Consider the following 20,163-nt stretch of genomic DNA (forward strand, 5'->3'; position numbering starts at 1 on the left):
AGTGGTGGCCCGGCCTTGGCTCCCTCTTTAGGGAGTGTCTGAGACCTAAGTCTCCCATGGGAGGAGGCACAAGTACCTCCTCATCTTTGGGACCAACTGTCCCCAGGCCTAGCCACAAACTAGGCCTCTCTGGTCTGCCATCCCGCCCCAAGGGGGTAAATGGGAATGACAGTCTTTTGAGCTAAAGTCTCGGGCTCAGGCACCTACCCTACCCTAGAAGGGTTAGGCATGGTGTCGATTTTTTAGTTTTTAAACAAAAATTTATTTAATTTTTATTTATTTTGTTTATTCTTTATTTTAACTAAAGTATACAAATATCAGGCCAATAAAAGAAAACTACTCTTAATCTTATAAGCATTAACTATTCATATACTTTTCCATATTATTTTTATTTACCAAAAAAATAAAGTGCTCAAAATATTATTTTTATATATAAATTTGAGAATTCGGGTATCAAATTTGCAGACATTCAAATCCGGTTTTGTGTAACCTTAAAAATGCTAAGATTTAAACAAGGATGAGATACATCATGTAAGTGACTTCATAATGAAGTTACTCCTTGAAAAAAACAATTATGCCTAAGCAAGAGAGAGATGGCATTATGGATGCCCTTTCCCTGTAACTTTCCTCATTTCACCTTCCGCCCTTTCCTTCCCCTAGCTCTCATTCTCGTCGCTTCTCTTTACTTTCTCTTCCCCTGCACCACTCCTTGCCCCGTTCTCGTCCTTCTCCACCCATGAAATATTCATCTATTAGCCACCAGGGAAGTCTTTAAGGGGATACAATCCTTCCCTTGTACTCTCAGACCCTCCTCGAGTGTCTTCTGATAGGATCCTAGAGATTGCTTATGTATATATACACGTACACGTTAAAGTGTGCCTTGATGCTAGCCATAGTTATCCTAGGATCAGAGACCTTTCACCGGCCTCAAGGAACTCTCTTAAAGGGTTACGTTAAGAGGAGTGTGCATAGCGTGCCTACACACTCGAGCGCATTCATACTATCGCTGGAATGCGCGTCGGCTGCAAGGTGTATACACACTGCATCACCTTCTATTATGTTCCCCTGCCTGCACCACCCCGCCTATGCAAACACTCTTCACCAGGTGTTGGTGCTGCTTGCTTTAACAATTGCTTTTGGAACGCCTTCACCTCCCTCGCATGAGCAGCCATCCTCAGCATGTGCCTTCAGAGCTCCTCTCAGCCGCTATGCTTTCACGCTGGTGCTTGCTGGTATTGCTGCAGCATTGTTGATTTTCACGCGTGAATCCTCCTCCCATCCGGATTTCTCTTTTATATCCCCGCACTGCCTTCGTGATTTTAACATCCTGTTGAACGTAAAGTGAATTTCTGTCATCAGTAGTTCTATCCTTCATGTCATGTTGTATTATACATCAGTACATCAATCCAATGGTTATAATCATAACTAAAATTTTAAAGGGGTGGACAGGTAAGCCAGCGCCAGCGAAAAACATCGGCCAGGTGACCAAAAGCTCCAGGAAACACTTGTTACTTCCTTACAAACCTCCCTAACCTTACCTATCCACTATCGTGTAGTGGATAGGCTTTAAACCCCATTAACCAACCAACATAACCATCTTAGATATTTATCATGTGGCTAGTACGAAAGAAATGTGTCAGAAAAAACACCTGAGACTTGTCTTTATGGTGTCTTATACGGTAATACGAGTTATATTTATGGGAAAATACTAAACCCACGTCAACAACTCATGGGTGGGGTGGGAATCGGGTTTGATCTGATGTAAAGGTTGTATTCATTACCTAATGTTAAGAGCCCTTCACCTGTAGCAAGATCTCTCTCTACCGTGCCTGTGTTACAAACTCACTGGGTCATCCTTGCTCACCATGACAACTAGGTCTTTGCTCCTCGGAGCTGTAATTTTGGTTTAAAATTGGATAGCGGTTAGGTAGGCTAATATTAACTTTGATTCGAGTAATTTGGAAAGAAATGAGAGTGATAGATGCACTAAGAACGAGATTTGTAAGAGTTACGAAACTCGATACCTTGGGTTTTTTATTCATTATTTATGAATCTATACAAACAGTAAATTCTATCATTATTTAATTCGTTATTAAACATGATAACTGCCTCCTGATACCCGTTTTAATTAAACCATACCATGGGCGGGGTTAGAACCCGCGATCAGTCTCAAAACTCCAGACCGTCGCGGTCTGGAGTTTTGAGACTGATCGCGGGTTCTAACCCCTCCCGTGGTATGGTTTGTTTGCAATCGTGTCATTACGATTTCATGAGACCTGTCTTAATTATTTAAATTACCCATTATTAGCATGGTATAAGTTTACCGTTAGGAAAGTCAAGAAACACCCGTCGTGTTTCCTGGCGCGGGTTCTAGTCATCATGATGACTCGCCACTGGAGCTTTGGGTCATCTGACCGAGGCCTTCCACTGGCGTTTGACTTCTTGTTATTAACGACACTATCAGAATTTGAAGACTTCTATTAAAATGAAATGTTTGTCGCTCCATTTCTGATCAAGAACTGTGGATCCATTGCCAGGATATTAGGCAGTAACACGCTGTGCTTATAATAGCTTCTGTGTGCTCACAGCAGCAGTGTATGTTCACATGGAAGGGTATATACCTCAGCACATATACACATAGATTTTACTTTAACCCCAGTAGGCCTATATATGGGGCTAAAGTATTCTTGTCTGAAGGTGAACAGGTGATATGCAGCCTTAAGTTTATTTAGATACATTTACACTTTACGATTATTATACATATTGTAAATTACCTCGGAGTCCCAAAAATGTTAGTGACTTATTCCCATTTGGGTCCTTGAAGCCCTAATAACCCCCTGTGCAGCCTATCCCAGCAAAGTTAAGCAGAGTTTTATAATACTCAAGTTTCAGAACAAATTTTAAAAATTTGGTATACCCTCTGTTGCTGATGGCCGTCTCTTTCACTACTTACTGTCACCAGATAAAAAAAAATAGTAATAAACTGTGGTGAACGCGAGTAAACAAGAGGAGAAAACAGCCAGATATAAGAAGAAAAGGGGCCTTCACGTTGTCCATCTGCTCCTGGAGTGGGTAAGTGTCTCCATTCTGTATGTGTATGAGGAGATGTTACTAAATAACCTAGTGGAGGTTCTTGCGTTTGGAGAAATTTACGTGACGAATGTTTGTCTTACGATGACCCACTGGAGTTTTTTTTCCTCTCTCATTGCGAGGCTCGTGCAAGCAGATGCTAGATTACTTGTGTTGAGTAACCACTCTATATAAAAAGATTAAATTCTCTCATATTAGAAGATACTGAACGCTCACTACGTTATGTATTGTGGCTTCTTTCTGTTATTTATCATATTTATTGTGAAGGTGCCTGTAGCACATATTCTCTCTCATTTCTTTCTGTTGCCCCTCTACTCTCTGTCTCTGTCTCTCTCTCTCTCTCTCTCTCTCTCTCTCTCTCTCTCTCTCTCTCTCTCTCTCTCTCTCTCGGAGTAACGCGTACGTCTAACAATTAGCGAACGGAGAATCAAGCCTCCACTACTTGCGTTTTACGTAAGAAAAAAAAGAGAGAGTTATCAAGCCTACCGCCTGGAACCTACAAAGAATTTGTGAAAAAATTCCTAACCTTACTTTCCCCTCCAGTTTTAGTAACTCAAAATTTACAACAATGAGGAGTAACTACTCTAAAAGTACTTAGTAATTAACTACCCTAAATTAATAAGCTACAACTCTTCGAGCTGTATAGCCCTTGTGGCTTAGCGCTTCTTTTTGATTATAATAATACAACTCTTCGAGACTGGATAGATCACAATGAAAACATTTATATAAAATAATAAACACCACTAGGACTGGAACTAGCATACATGTTAAGCTTAACGGTGACACAATGACCGTGAAACTGACGAATAATGTTGGAAACTCGTTTACTGTCGCATACAATACTTGGAAGTGGTCTGAGCAAGCATCAGAACAGCTATAATTCACCTTGTTCAAATTGTTAATGCTTTTCTCAATCATGTTGAGTAATGTAGTCTGTATATATGTCTTAACTCCCGGAGTTCACATGCTCCAGCATCAACGATCTTTTAATCTCCCTTGGGGTGATAGGTATGTGTACTCACCTATGTAATATGTATCTTTATTTACTACAAGTACATGTACAAAGTGTACAAACTATAGCAGACATCAATGACATATTACTATATAGAAAGCCGCTTATGCTGAGCATTTCCCGCAAATTAGGTCAGTTTTGTCCCAGGATGCGACCCACACCAGTCCACTAACACTCGGGTACCTATTTTACTGATGAGTGAACATAGACAACAGGTGTAAAGAAACACGCCCAATGCTTCTACCCTGGCTGGGAATCGAACCCAGACACTCGCCGTGTGAAGCGAGAGCTTTAGCTGCCAGGCCATTCTACTCCCCAGTGGTTTTGTGTGTGTGTGTGTGTGTGTGTATATATATATATATATATATATATATATATGTATATATATATATATATATATATATATATATATATATATATATATATATATATATATATATATATATATATATATATATATGCAAAACAACCACTCTGAAAGAATAGAGAAATTCCAAGCGCTTTCGTGACTACTCACATTATCAAGGAACTATGATAGTTCCTTGATAATGTGAGTAGTCACGAAAGCGCTTGGAATTTCTCTATTCTTTCAGAGTGGTTGTTTTGCATATTCTGAAATCACCTGTTTACTGTGATCTCATTGCATATATATATATATATATATATATATATATATATATATATATATATATATATATATATATATATATATATATATATATATATATATATATATGAACTGGTACATTTTATTACGTATTAAGGTGCATAAGATTTATTAATGGTACAGAGACAGTATACATAACGTTTTAGGAATGTATATATACAATAGGCAAAAATATATATTTTTCTGTAACTTTAATGTGAATAATAAAGACCCACATTTATTCACCTCAGCCCCACACCGCCTCTACAGGTAATTCTCACACGCAATGGAAAATCGTAAATTACATAGCTTCTATAATTCCTTTGGTCCACCGCTGCCTTGCATACCTTGGTAATCTGCCATCATTACTGCAGTGGCTTGTGTGGGCCCGTGACCGCCGGAGTGGGGACGCTTTACTCTCATTAAGTACATTTTAACACCAAAAAAAATCCGTTTTGGGTTGCCACAGGTTTCTTAACTTGTAATATTTGCGCCTCCTGATAGTATAATTAAGTAATGAAATGCTGGAAGGGAATCAACGGCTGCGAGGACTGTAGTTACCTCGAGTGTAGTCAGTCCTCAGAGGTCTGGTGTCACATTGCTACTTATCTCTGCAATTTTGAACATTACCCGCTACTACCCTATATATCTGACTGCATTAATTCCACAGCAGTGTGTGCCGTCTTGCTATTAACCACCAGAAATGTGTAGTTTACTGCCTGGATACCGGAGTGGTGAGCAATGGTAGTGGTTAAATTATGTTGACATTAGTATGTGTGTGCGCATTCCCCCAGCTGCTACAAGTGCAACTAGAGGCCTGATTATTGTTGTCATTATTCACGTATCTCGAGAAAGAAAATCCACTACTATAGTTGACCTGATTAAACAATTTTGACTAGTGATAGCGTAATGGGGTAGATGAACACTTTTTGCAACTTAAGATATATACCGAGGTTACGCTTCGCTCTCCAGCAGCCTCATCAAACCAATACGAGGCAAGGAGTCGAGAAAGATGAATCTTATTGTGGCTAGCTGGCCCAGTGGCTAAAGATGAATTATCTTATTGTGACCAGCTAGCTGTCCGAGGATGCGACCAGTCGACTAACACCCAGCCCATAACGCGTCACGGTCTACTCTGGAGAACCCAGGCCCTCACCGTTGAAGCTTAACTCTGATCGCAGGTTCTAACCCCGCCCGTGGTATGGTTTGCAATCGTGTCATTACGATTTCGTGAGTCAGGTATTAGCCTATTATTAATGGTCAGCCTCGTATTAATGGTATAGAATGCCAAAAATTTGTGAGTAAGTCACATATGCCGCACCTGCATATTTCTATTATGTTTGAATACAAGGGTGACTAATACTGGAGATAGTAGACCCCTCAAGGAAGGTTCCTTGATGTTGGTGAGGGGCTCTTGATTTAGGAAATTGGATCTGTGCTCCAGTTCCTCAAATTAAGCCTGAATGCCTTCCACATCCCCCCCAGGCGCTGTATAATCCTCCGGGTTTAGCGCTTCCCCTTGATTATAATAATAATACCGGAGATAGTAGAAGTGGAGGTAATTTTGAAGCGTTCGGTCTCGCAGTCTCGAAAGGTGTCCAGGTCTTTAGTCTTGAAGGTGATCAGTCCCATCAAAGTAGCAGCAGCAGAGGCAGGAACAAGTAGCAGTAGGAACATCGGGTACAAGTAAAACAAAATGTATAATACGGACAAGTCAATGAATAAAACACAACGGAACACTAGGTTTTGCACGTTTTATTCTCATAAAAATATTGACTAGCACTACGTAACTAATATACAAGTTTTTTATAAACTTTACCAGCTCTTAAAAGATAAACGTACGTATGGGTGTGTGTGTTTCTTTTAGGACTGAAGAGGCCACTCATAACAAATCCTTTCCTCACAGTCTTAAACTATGCATAAAACTGTGTTAATATTCTGTTGGTATCACCGTACCAGCTCTCCACAAGAGTCCAAGCTATTCACCAACTCTGGTATCTTTCGGGAAAAAAACATGTGACTCGGAATATAAAGATACCCAGATGTTCCACATGTGTCTAATTCTTCAGTTATATAACTGTAGAAGTGGTGGTAGTAACTGTAGTAGTGTAAGTAATAGAACAGTGGCAGAGGTGGTATTGTTCCAGTCACGGTATTGTGCCTTTTTATTTACATAATACACCTGTTAGGTCCCTAACAAGCGCAGCTTCACGTCCCTGTAATATGTTTACCTGTTATTACGGATGTACATCGCCTGTGGATGCGTAATTTGGAGCCTGATAACTTCAGTATTCCCGTTCAGCACAGTGCTAATCTTGTTTATGCTCAACTTGGATATGTTTACAATAATTATGCATAATCAACTGGGTGTTGATCCACGCCAGAAGTGTCCATTGTGGTGCTCATATAAATTACGTGTTGTTGTAAAGTTAGAATTACCGACACATGTGGGGGACACATGTGTAATGCACATGTGTCACAGTGTCGCATTAGTTGCATATGTGTCCTTGTCACCTACCGTAGCTGGCATATCTCGAAGTCTTGGTAAACTGATTCTTCTGTGGAGCTTCCCAGATAAATGGAAAATCCAGATTTTACAAAAAAAAAAAAAAATTACAGGAAACCACTGGTTTGACAGTCGCGTTTTAGAGTCGAATAAATTTCAATTAGCCTAATTGAAGCTAACATCTTGTGTAGCTGTAATATTAGGTTAGAAATAAAAAAAAACACAAGTGAGATATGGTTATGTGCGTGTAAGACTTGCCTAGCATGGGCCAGAGGTTACGAAGAGGCAAATGACTGCCTGCAACTTTGAGAGAAATGAAGGTGAGGTCAGGTAAGATTCGTCAGGAAACAGGACAAGTGTTTCCTGACGCGGGTCTTAGATGATGACCCGCCTTTGGAGCTTTTGGTCATCTGACCGAGGTCTTCCTCTGGCTTACCGGTCCACCCCTTTAAAAATTATAATATTTATAGCCATTTTGGTATCAGAGAAATGGACAAGAGTGTATTTACTTAGTAACCCCTTACTGAAGACTTCCTTGGACCTTCATCACTTCAAATACATGGCCCAGAAAGGCTGCTACAGTGTTCCTCTATCATGTTTTAGGGTCTTGTTCTGACGTCTCTGTATTAGGGCTGAAGAAATCACTCGTGTCGAAACATTTATTTGGAAAACTTTAATAAATATTTTAAGCATTTCTCGCCTCAGTGATTTTGATCCATGACGGACATAAACATCGTTATTCCTCCCCTAAATATGTGGTTTTTTGGTGAAATGAGCACCGGCGTCTTTATCTCCAGTCCAGTTCTCTGTTACCTCTTGATATACCTTGCTGTTTCTGTTGTAATGCTGCTGCTGTCGCTTTTCTGCTTCAGCTGTTACTGTTGATTTACTGCTTCTGTTACAGTAGCTGCAACTGCTACTGTTACTAGTGTTGTTGGTTTTACTGCTACTAGCTCTGAGAGCTGTCACTCAGGAGACTGACAGAACTGTTATGTAGATGCATGACAGTTGGGTCGGCTGACCACAGCTTCACCACAGCAGGCAAGTGTTCTGCTCTGCTGTACTGACGTGTAAAGGTGTTCAGCTCTGCTATACCGAAATGCGTTAGCGTTCTTCTCTGATAAACTGAAGTGTATATGTGTTCTGGTCTGCTGTATTTGAGTGTACACGTGTTCCGCTCACTGTATTAAAGAATACAGGTGTTGTGTTTTATACAGATGTGAAGGGATGTGTTGCAGTGCTAAATCAAAGTGTAAAAATATATTCTCTCTCTCTCTCTCTCTCTCTCTCTCTCTCTCTCTCTCTCTCTCTCTCTCTCTCTCTCTCTCTCTCTCTCTCTCTCTCTCTCTCTCTCTCTGGTAGCTGTACCTACCTGGGTGTGACTGCGTGAGTCCAGACTCGGTTCCTGACCTTCCCTACTCGAGATCTATTTCACACTATCCTTAGCATCACTAGCTCTCTCTATCTTACCTATTCTTAAAGCGGTGTATGGAACCTGCGTCTTCCACTTCCACACAGAGAGTGAGGAAGAACTTTGGTTCACTGTCATATACTCTCTCTCTGAACTGATATAAATAATGAGACATGTGTAACATCTTGGAATTATCATTAAGGAAACGTTTTTCCAGTCAGTGGCTTCAGTCCAACGTATAGGATAATCCTCTAGATATCTTATACGTTGTGATTATGTCTCCTGTTTTTCTCATTCATTTAGTTTAGCTCATTGCTCTTAACTCCTGGATTTGTCTTATAGTTAATATCTGGGTTTTCTCTAATTTCTCAATATGTTTACTCATTTCATCCAGCAACATACATTTCTCCGTCATCCCGACGTACTCTTTATGTTCGTAGATTAGCCTCTTGTGAGAGAACAGTGTTAATTCCTCCCCTATAGTTCAGAAATGTGCAGTTTACCCACCTCGATCTTTCCTGCATAATGCTCGTTACCCTTACCATACACCTCCGCCATAGGACTTCGAACTGTACTCCACTTGTACAACCTCCGTCACTCCGGGAGCAAGTGTGGTCTTCGTTCGTGACGAATATATATCACCTGTAGAAATAAATACAGGTGATAATATAAGGGTAAATCCTGTATTGTGATACAGGATTTACCCTTTTTAAATCCGATTATGAGTCCATAATTCCTTAAGTGTTCCGCCATCTCAAGGACCTCACTGGATATAACAAGGATTCCAGTGGAAATAAGGACCCCACTGGAAATAAAAACCCCACTGGAAATAAAAACCCCACTGGAAATAAAAACCCCACTGGAAATAAAAACCCCACTGGAAATAAAAACCCCACTGGAAATAAAAACCCCACTGGAAATAAAAACCCCACTGGAAATAAAAACCCCACTGGAAATAAAAACCCCACTGGAAATAAAAACCCCACTGGAAATAAAAACCCCACTGGAAATAAAAACCCCACTGGAAATAAAAACCCCACTGGAAATAAAAACCCCACTGGAAATAACAAGGATCCCAATGGATATAAATCACTAACTTTATTGGGGGTTATCCTAGGTAATTTACATGTTACCATGGTAATTTGTGTAATTGTTTCTGTGTACCTGTACCTAAAGACCTAAATAAACTTATACTAATTCCTACATCAATGGTACACTGAAATTGGCAAATAGAAAGTCATATACTCAGCACTTTAGTATCTTCACTGCAGGAATTTAAAGCCAATCAGTGGTCTTTATCAACTCAAAACTGTAAAAAAAAAAAAAAATAAAGCTGTGTTCGGCTTCTCCAGGTAAACTCCAAACTGCTTTGCATTTCCTGTTCTCTGCTTCCTTACCGCGGACACTTTTCTTGCCCTACGGTAGAGCCACATAGTAGTAACGGTCCACACCTCCTCCTCCTCCTCCTCCTGGCTGCCTTAATACGTGAGCTGACTTAACTTTTATAATTACAGGTAGATTTAAGACCTTTCCCAGAACTTCCGCTCTGGCTTCTGGCCTCTCTTGGCACTTATCATACGCTGTTACCGTCGTTGTTCTTACCAATCCCTTATTTCAGTTTTTAGGAAAGATCCCAAATACTTCTGCGTCCCACCGGTGTTCCTTCACCTGTGTACTCAAATGTTATACTGGTATTACAGCTCTTTTTTTTTTTTTATTCGCCGGTATTCTCCCGGCCCGGGTCTTTTCCAGCTCTTTTTTTTTTTTTTTTTTTTTATTCGCCGGTACTCTCCCAGCCCGGGTCTTTTCCAAGTAGTGGTGACCCGCCCTTGGCTCCCTATCTGGGGAGTGTCTAGAGATTTAAGTCTCCCATGGGAGGAGGTACAGTACCTCCTCATCTTTGGGACCAAGTGTCCCCAGGCCTAGCCACATTCCTCGCCCTCACGGGGCTCGTAGGGAGAAGCTAGGCCTCTGGTTTGCCATCTGCCCCGCCCCAAAAGGGCTCGTGGGGATGGCAGTCTTATGAGCTGCAGATGGTAGCAAGCTCAGGCTAGCTCTTCCATTGCATTCTGAGTCACATTGACCCTATGCTCAGCAGCAGCTGCGCCCGCCTGAGAACCACAAGACCATCACCCATCGCACTGAAGAAGTTGATAATTACCAGGAAAAGAAAACTGGAAAACCATGGGTAACTTGCCTAAATAGAAAGAAATGCCATAGAGGTGGGCGATTATGCTCGTAATCTAGGTGTAATGTTGCACTGTGGTGGGGTACACATAATGGTTAGAAAGATAAATTATTTGTTTATGATTGCTGCTGACAGATTTATTGTGCACCAGCACAAACTTTATGCTTAACCTTCAAAATATTTAAGACTACGGTGATCTTCACCAACTCCAAGACTGGGGGGGACTCATTACCTCATCTTTTGTATGTAGTTCTACATTCACCACGTTATGTCCTTGTATTGATAAAGTAACCGGTTGGCGAAACTTCTACAATTAAACATACCCAGATGTTGCACGTGTCTAGTTCTTCGTCTTGTCGGTATTTTGTACCATTCATATACCACTAGCAACTCATGCTGTGAGTGGGCCATGCTAAGGCTCTTCCATCGAACGGAGTGAAAATAGTGCATCCAGGGCCAGATTAAGAAGTCTCCGGGCCCTAGGCTATTCAGATTGGCGGGGCCCCTTTGAGTTACGGGTAAGCGAAGCGACCCCTTCCAGCTTGGGGGTGGGGGGGTTGTGAGCCTGTTTAAGGTCTAATTAAATACATTCTGGCTATTTAGATTAAATTTAATAGGGAAAGTACATCAAGACAACCAAAACCATTTACCAACAGCCATTATAACTATCTTGTTAAATCATGCCAGCATAGTATTACTAGATTAGGCTATTAAAGTAGTGACATCATGTACCTATTATATTCAGCATAACCACTACAGCACTATTATTCCCTTTATAAATCACTGACCATTATTGTTATCATTGCATCATGCATAAGACTATCAAATCATATAAACTCAAAAAAGTAAAGAATTGTTTATATTCACAGGCACTTCTTAAATAAATTTTTTTCTGGATTTCATATTGGCAAAATCATCAATTATATTCTGAAAATCAATATTTCTTGTTAGATCAGACTCAATGGTCAACAAGGCTAGGTTACACAATTTGTCTTGGCTCGTTGTTGAACGGAGCTGGTTTTTCACTCTTTTCAAAACAGAAAATGAACGTTCTCCTTCACAGTTAGTAGCTGGAAGTGTTAGGTAAAGGCAATACACTATGTCAACATTAGGGAAGGTTTCTGATACACTATGTCAACATTAGGGAAGGTTTCTGATACACTATGTCAACATTAGGGAAGGTTTCTGATACACTATGTCAACATTAGGGAAGGTTTCTGAGATACCTGCATTTCTTAAATGTTTCAAAGCAGCTGAGGGCGCACATTTTTCAGGTGGAGCTTTAATCTGATTCATATACCCAGAAAAATGAACTATTTCTTCAACAAATGTGTCCTGAACATCATTATTTATTTTTGTTTTGATTAATTTTTAAAAATCAATTTTACTCTCCAAACACTTGAACTTTTTAGGTAGGGACCCCTTTGCACTTGCACCATGTGCGCAGTCTTGGATGAGCCCCTGAACCCCTTGGACCGTGGGGCCCCCAAATGCGCGGGGCCCTAGGCAAATGCCTAGTTTGCCTATGCGGTAATCCGGCCCTGCCGGATTACCGCATAGGCATTTTTCTATCGATGCACTGTGCATCGATAGAAAAATGGTGTGATGATATCGACAAGATGCGGAAAAAGACATTTTATGTACAGTTCAGGGCATTTATGACTTAGAAAATGTACAGAGAACCTTCACGGCACACACAACTGCGATAAAACACCTTAGTTACTGGGAATGCTTGAAGTTCCTCAACCTGTACTCCCTAGAACGCAGGCGAGAGAGATACATGATTATATACACTTGGAAAATCCTTGAGGGATTAGTACCAAACTTACACACAAAAATCACTCCCTATGAAAGCAAAAGACTCGGCAGACAATGCAACATCCCCCCAATGAAAAGCAGGGGCGCCACTAGCACGATAAGAGACAACACAATAAATGTCAGGGACCCAAGACTGTTCAACTGCCTCCCAGCATACATAAGGGGGATTACCAATAGACCCATGACTATCTTCAAGCAGGCACTGGACAGGTACCTAAAGTCAGTACCTGACCAGCCGGGCTGTGGGTCGTACGTTGGACTGCGTACAGCCAACAGTAACAGCCTGGTTGATCAAGCTCTGATCCACCATGAGGCCTGGTCACAGACCGGGCCGTGAGGGCGTTGCCCCCCCCCCCCGAAAACCTCTCCAGGTATTAGAAGAAACGTTTCGGCACGAGTGACTTCTTCAGTCTTAGGGGGAAGCTCCGAAGCTAACCCGGGCAGCTAAGAGGTCCTTCTCAAATCCAGTTGTCGTTCATAAGAACGCAACAAAACGAGAAAGCTGGTACATGAGAGGTTAGATTTTCCTCCCGGGAAGTCTGTGTTGACTCATTGATAAAAGCTGTTACGAAACTGAGGCTGTGGAACATAATAATTAGAGGAGCACTGCAGGTGCCCTACTGGTCCATGCTAGGCACGTTTTGCACCTCACCCATTTGAATCAAAATTAGTTTCTTAGTCATTACATAAATGATCCTCACTTAGCAGACTAAAACTTGTGTACGATATCGGTCTTCACAAGTTTGTCCCCTAAGTGTGGGTTATTTGTGTATTGTTCCAGCCATGGTATAAATGCAGTTACGTAAATTATCATACATAGCAGCACATGTGTGGATTATCCAGGATAACAGTAATAGGTATATTTGTGTTAGTTATACAAGAAATATGAATATCGTGGCTATTAGTGATAATCAGAAAACTGACCTGTAACAGGTGCAGTGTGTGTAGCGTGGTAATGTCCACAGAGGTGTAGCGTGGTAGTGTCCACAGAGGTGTAGCGTGGTAGTGTACACAGAGGTGTAGCGTGGTAGTGTACACAGAGGTGTAGCGTGGTAGTGTACACAGAGGTGTAGCGTGGTAGTGTACACAGAGGTGTAGCGTGGTAGTGTCCACAGAGGTGTAGCGTGGTAGTGTCCACAGAGGTGTAGCGTGGTAGTGTACACAGGTGTAGCGTGGTAGTGTCCACAGAGGTGTAGCGTGGTAGTGTACACAGGTGTAGCGTGGTAGTGTACAAAGAGGTGTAGCGTGGTAGTGTACACAGGTGTAGCGTGGTAGTGTCCACAGAGGTGTAGCGTGGTAGTGTCAACAGAGGTGTAGCGTGGTAGTGTCCACAGAGGTGTAGCGTGGTAGTGTCAACAGAGGTGTAGCGTGGTAGTGGTGTTAACCCCTTGGTTCTGAGTCACCAGCATACAGTCATCTCCCTGATTCTTCAATACCCTCCCTTCCTTCGAGAGAGGTAGGTGTATAAGACACATGTGCAACAGTTGGGTATCCTTATTGTTGAGACGTTTCGCCTACACAGAAGGCCATTAATTCATGCTAAGCGTTAAACCCATGTGGGCCGTTCAGTACAAGACGTGGTGAAGGCTTTATCCTCTGTCTGCTGAGCTGACAGGCACGCTTTCTATTTGTACTCATATATGTTAGTGCATATGCACTGAGAGATACAGACCTCTCAGTGTATATACCACGTGATTAGCTATTAATTTGTTAGGGTTCTACGAATTTCGAGTGCATGTGGGTGATTAAGACTGCAGGTCCCCTGTATACTTGCTACTTGGGAATAAACGTTGATATCTACAATGGGGAATACAATCAGCTCGTGTATATAGACTCATGTAGGTATATATACATTGCGAGGAAATTAGGATTAGAGGGAATTGATTACACGAGGGTCATTAAGGATGCATTTCACCTTAACACTAACAATAAATACTTTAGAGGTCTAAAATAATGATTGAAATAATGTCAAGTGCGAACAGCGAGAGACAGGGCCTCGCCGAACACAATCTACCTAGTAGTATATCATAATCCTTCAAATACATATTACAACACCCAACACTCGGAATATACATAAAGTTGAATCTTACTGAATACATGCGTCAAGTCATACACATCTGGGTGTAATACCCAGGAAAACCGTGCGAGAGATAAGTACATGATATGTACTGAGTCCTTGGTGGTATACGCTGCGCAGGGTCCTCAGTGTTATACTCTGTGTCGAAGGAGGTGCACCATTAGAAGAGTTCTTCCCACCCACGTCTGTTAGCCCAGCCAGCTATGGATTTTTACCAGCAGGAGACAGGCTTACCGTTTGTTATATTTTGTAAGCGAATAACCAAGTGCGATGTGCTAGTTACGTTTTGCGTGTTGGTGTGAAAGATTGATTAAAATTGCTGTGAAGAGCCTTCAGTGCCTTTAATATACAAAATTTGTGAAGGATGTGCTTCCAACGACATTGGAAAAGTACCAAAGAATTGACATTTAGAAAATACCAACAAATTTCTGGCAGTAATAGTTACAACTGTGTCTGTAAACGTCAGAAAAGGGGTAACTTACTCGTTTTAAACTGAAAATACAATACTAATGATAATAAGTTCTCATTGGAGACATTGAGCGTTGGGAAGTTTTAGCAGTGGTTCAGAAGTACTATTTGGGCAGATGAAAGTCTTTTGCAGAGGATAAGACAGAGGAATTTCTTCACCCATCACTACATCTAAGGTTAGTGTGTACAATTTGCAGAAGTGGATTCGTAACTTAAATAGCATCAATCATGTTGGCGATTAAATTTCTCTATAAATAAGTGGATCTTTGATATCATGGTGAACTGGTTTGAAGTGGAGTGATGATCTCGTGTACAAGGTTCAAGGACGAAGTGGGAAGGTGATGAGTAAGATGAGTAAGACGTGTGCAACATTCACGCATCTTTATTTATCCTGACTTAGCCTCCCCTCGAGGGAGGTTCCTTGACGCTGGTGAGGGGCTTTTAATCCAGGGAATTGGATCTGCGCTCCAGATCCCTGAATTAAACCTGAATACCTTCCATCCCCCTCCCCCACATGCGCTGTATAATCCTACGTGTTTAGCGCTCCCCCGTGATTATAATTGACTTAGCCTGAAGAAACCTGGTACACAGGCGTAACAGCTCTGCACTAAAGATACCTGTATCTATCAATATAAAGATATCTAAATATTGGATATGCCATATTCATCTTGTCAGTACTATGTGCCATTAATACAAACTAGAGAATCACCCCATGCTAGACACTTTTCTAGCCTAATCCTTCCTGATTTTTAATGACTGAAGGTATTTCATCACTGATTACTTTTTTTCCAACTGAATGCAGAGCTCAGAACACAGCAGGGAGACGAGTAGGTCGCACCTGATCTCTCTGTTATATAAATATACACTTTTAGCTATTTCTTGGGCCCAAAATAGATCCTTGTGGAACGCCATTTGTGGCAGGTCTACAGATATCGTGTGAAATCACACGTTACTTGCTTGAAGTGATATACTGAAAAGTTAACAGTTAAGTTCCATTTCGCTTTATATAAAAACCCTTCACAACAGTTCGTTAGGTAAGACACGTATACTACAGTTAGGTGTCTATTTCGAAACGTTTCGCCTGCACAGTAGGCTTCTTCACAAGTGAGAATGGATTTGAGAGGGACGTGACCTCTCAATGATTACTTTCTTTCTTCTGCTAGTGGCCTATATCTCACCTCCTGACAGTATACAAGGCTCCATACTCTCACTTCAACTTCATGAACTGTTTACAAGGGTTTTAAAGGAATGTAAAGAGAAGCTTAGCAAACCGTTGACCAGTTTTTCAACATATGTTGCACGTTTCCCTTTTACCTAATTAATTGTCGACAGTTTAATAACTTTAATGTAACTCCTTGATTATTGGTTTACGGTATACTTTGGAAATCTACATGTAGTTTTCAGCCCTGTCCTTCCAGCGTTAATGAGATTGTAGACTCACTGTTGTTGAGCTTAAGGAGTAGATTAAAAAAAAAAAAAAAGAAAAATCTTTGCTTCTTTTCCAAGTTAAAGTAAGAGCATGACGGGAGACTCCATTCCCCTGTCAAAACATTGTCGTTACTTCGAAATGATAAACTGGAAAGAAATTTTATGCATACTTGTAATCGCTTCCGAAGGTCATTTCAAAAACTGTGACCAAATTAATTTTACAGGACACGTCCGTCAGGTGACTTGATCCACTCCCTCTGACCTTCGACGACATTTATTTTTGACTTTTACGTTCATTATATTAGATTGAAAGTGTCCCATATATGCATATGTCTTCTTTATACATTTTAGTTGTACAAGAATGGTATACAGTACTGTGTGATTAACATAACATTCCAGCAGACCTACTGACCCATTCTAGACAGGTTTTACTCACACCCCACTTGTGTGTCTGTCCAGCCTATTTTAAAACTTAGGTTTTCACTTGTCACTCCCTCGAAATTTGTTCCACTCATCTACAACTCGATTGCTAAATCAGTACTTCCATATATCCCTTTTTAAACCTAAACTTGCCCTACTTTCATCCATTACTGCTAGTCCTGTCTTGGTTAAATATTATCAGCATGTTATTTTTCCATTATTTATTTCATTTCAAATACCCTCATTTTCGGGAAAAAGGGACACAAATACGATTTAAGGCGAGCCTTTATCGATTACGTTTCGCCCACACAGTGGGCTTTATCAAGTCACAAACAGATCAGTTTGTGACCTGATAAAGCCCACTGTGTGGGCGAAACTTCAATAAAGGATCACATTATACTGCATTTGTCTATTTTTCCACCGTGTGGGTATTTTATACCATCAATCTCTACCCTGGAAAAATAAACACATAATCAGTATAATTCTCTATTGACAACGTTATACTGCTCATGTGTTTATTTTACCACTGTGTCGGTATTTTATGCTATTTCCATCTCTACCCTCATTCTCACTTCTGGTTTTCCTTTATGCCCTCATGTATACACTCTTATCTACTTGGGCAATCTTACACGCCCGCAACCCTCCATATACAAACACAGAGGGAGAGTTATCTGGACCAAACCTCGGGTACCAACACACGTACTGCTGCACCCACTCACCACATTGATAATCATATAACCAGCTGTCTCACAGCACAGGGAACTGCCTGGAATATAAATCCACTGATCTTTACGCTGCTTTAAACTGGTATGCATGATGGGGTGATGTCGTAAGGGAAGTAATTTATATATTCAGGCATGTGTAACTCTGTGGTGTTGCAGGAAACGCCTCATTGTGGATGATGGACTGATTACATAGTCTTGATATATCTACTGCTTCTGCTGCCTCTGTATTCGACTGAAGAAGCCTACTGTTTAGCGAAACTTTTCGGAGTTAAGATACCTCCCTAACTGCACATGTCTTTCTTATCAACTTTTTGGTATTCCGTTATCAATATTCACAAGTTAAGCTTAAGGTGGTGACCAGAATTTTGGTGTTTTTTTTCAGATTTTGGTTTTTTTAAATGTGTAAATAAGGTTGTGGTTTGTTTAACTAGCATTGTTTCCTGCAGGTGTAACAGCCTTGTTAAAAAGATCATGAGAACATAAAGAAGGAACACTGCAGCAGGCCCACTGGCCCATGTTAAGCAGGCCTGACAAAGCTCCTGGAGAGCGAAACGTTGCCACAATAAAATGTCACATTAGTTGCACTTGTGTCCTTTTACTCAACATATTGCCAGTAATTCTACCAACATTAATACAGGTCTAAGTCACAGAGACCCACTCATGTTCGTGTCTAACTTATTTTTAAATCTATCCAAGGTTCTCTCTTGAGTAGGACTGCTCGGGAGTTTGTTCCACTCATCCACAGCTCTGTTACCAGTCCTGTCTTCGTTATATATTATCACCACATTATATCTAAGTTACTCCTATCTTCCGTTTGTATACCTCAGTCATATCCCTAATTCTACGCCTTTTTAGAGAGTGCAGATTCAGTGCTATCCCTGTATCCTCGTAGGAAAGTTCTGACATATGGGATTAACCTAGTTATCCTTCTGTTTTCCAGCGCACTGATGTCCGTTCTGTAATAATTTTTACGAGTTGGTCGGGTAAGCCAGCGAAAGGCCATGATCCATTGACTAAAATCTTCACAGGACACCCGGGTCATCGTATGACTAAGACCCGCATCAGCAGAAATTTTCCTATCTCTCTTGACAAATAAACTCCCACCAAGACTCCAAGCTCAGACTGTGGTAAATGTTAGACAGATAACTTAAATGAATTTAGACTTTGATTCTATAGGGTGTCCACTAAGTCGCACAATAGGTTACTTGGGTAAGGGTTTAAAACCTATTGGTTACATGAGGGTCCTTTAGGCTACATCCAATAAAAATATTTGTGATTTTTTTTAGGTAAATACAAATTAAAATTATGTAAATACTGATATAGTATCAAATATTTATTTTATTTTATTACTTTAATTGTTTATAGTATTTAAATATAAAATAATTTCAATGTGACTTTTTTCCCTAGCCAAAATTGTGACTTATTGATCGACACCATGCCTAGCCCTTCTAGGGTAGGGTAGGTGCCTGAGCCCGAGCTTGTAGCTCACAAGACTGTCATTCCCATTAGCCCCCTTGGGGCGGGGATGACAGACCAGAGAGGCCTAGCTTGTGGCTAGGCCTGGGGACAGTTGGTCCCAAAGATGAGGACGTACTTGTGCCTCCTCCCATGGGAGACTTAGGTCTCAGACACTCCCTAGAGAGGGAGCCAAGGCCGGGCCACCACTTGGAAAAGGCCCGGGCCGGGAGAATACCGGTGAATCTTTAATAATAATAATAATAATAATAATAATGTGACTTATTTTTCTTTGATTTTCTTTCTGTGACTTTCAGGTTACCGCACGGAGAGTCTTCCTCCTAGTCTGACTGGACTCATGAAATCGTAATGACACGGGTTCTAACCCCACCCGTGTTATGGTTTCTCCTAGTGTTAAGGGATGAGGGTTCGTCAGGATACAGGAAAGTGTCCCCCCCCCCCCACACACACACACACACAGCTCTTTGTCAAAGGATAACCCACGCAATGATTAAGTAACTGCTGGCTTACCAGTGCTGGGTATCTCGTGTTCTTATGTACAGTGAGAGATGTACATGCACCTCTCAGTGTACATATTTTGAGGGATGGATCAATGCTGGTTTGAGTAATTGAGGTAAATATCATGACGTGGTTTTACTTAAGTTTATAACATCTTGTCAAAATGTAAATTCTCTTGGATGTAACTACAGGATGTTATCACTTATCGTTGGATGCAATTATTGTGTCGCACTGGATGTTATCACCGAGTCTTGTCAAATACGATATCGTGGAATGTTATATTTGTACGTTTTCGTGTGTACAAGGATTAGATGTTATGGATAATAGGTACCTGATAATAGGTACCTGATAAGATCGTTCATCTACCTAGACACCAGTAGCATTAGAGACAAATATATAT

At 40.9% G+C, this 20,163-nt stretch overlaps 1 pseudogene; it reads left to right on the top strand.

Annotated features, from left to right (window-relative positions):
- LOC128698658 (uncharacterized) overlaps positions 1-20,163 on the top strand; it is a 109,692-nt pseudogene that overhangs the window by 72,257 nt on the left and 17,272 nt on the right.

This window comes from Cherax quadricarinatus, chromosome 88, assembly GCF_038502225.1.
Source record: "Cherax quadricarinatus isolate ZL_2023a chromosome 88, ASM3850222v1, whole genome shotgun sequence".
Taxonomy (NCBI): Eukaryota; Metazoa; Arthropoda; class Malacostraca; order Decapoda; family Parastacidae; genus Cherax; species Cherax quadricarinatus.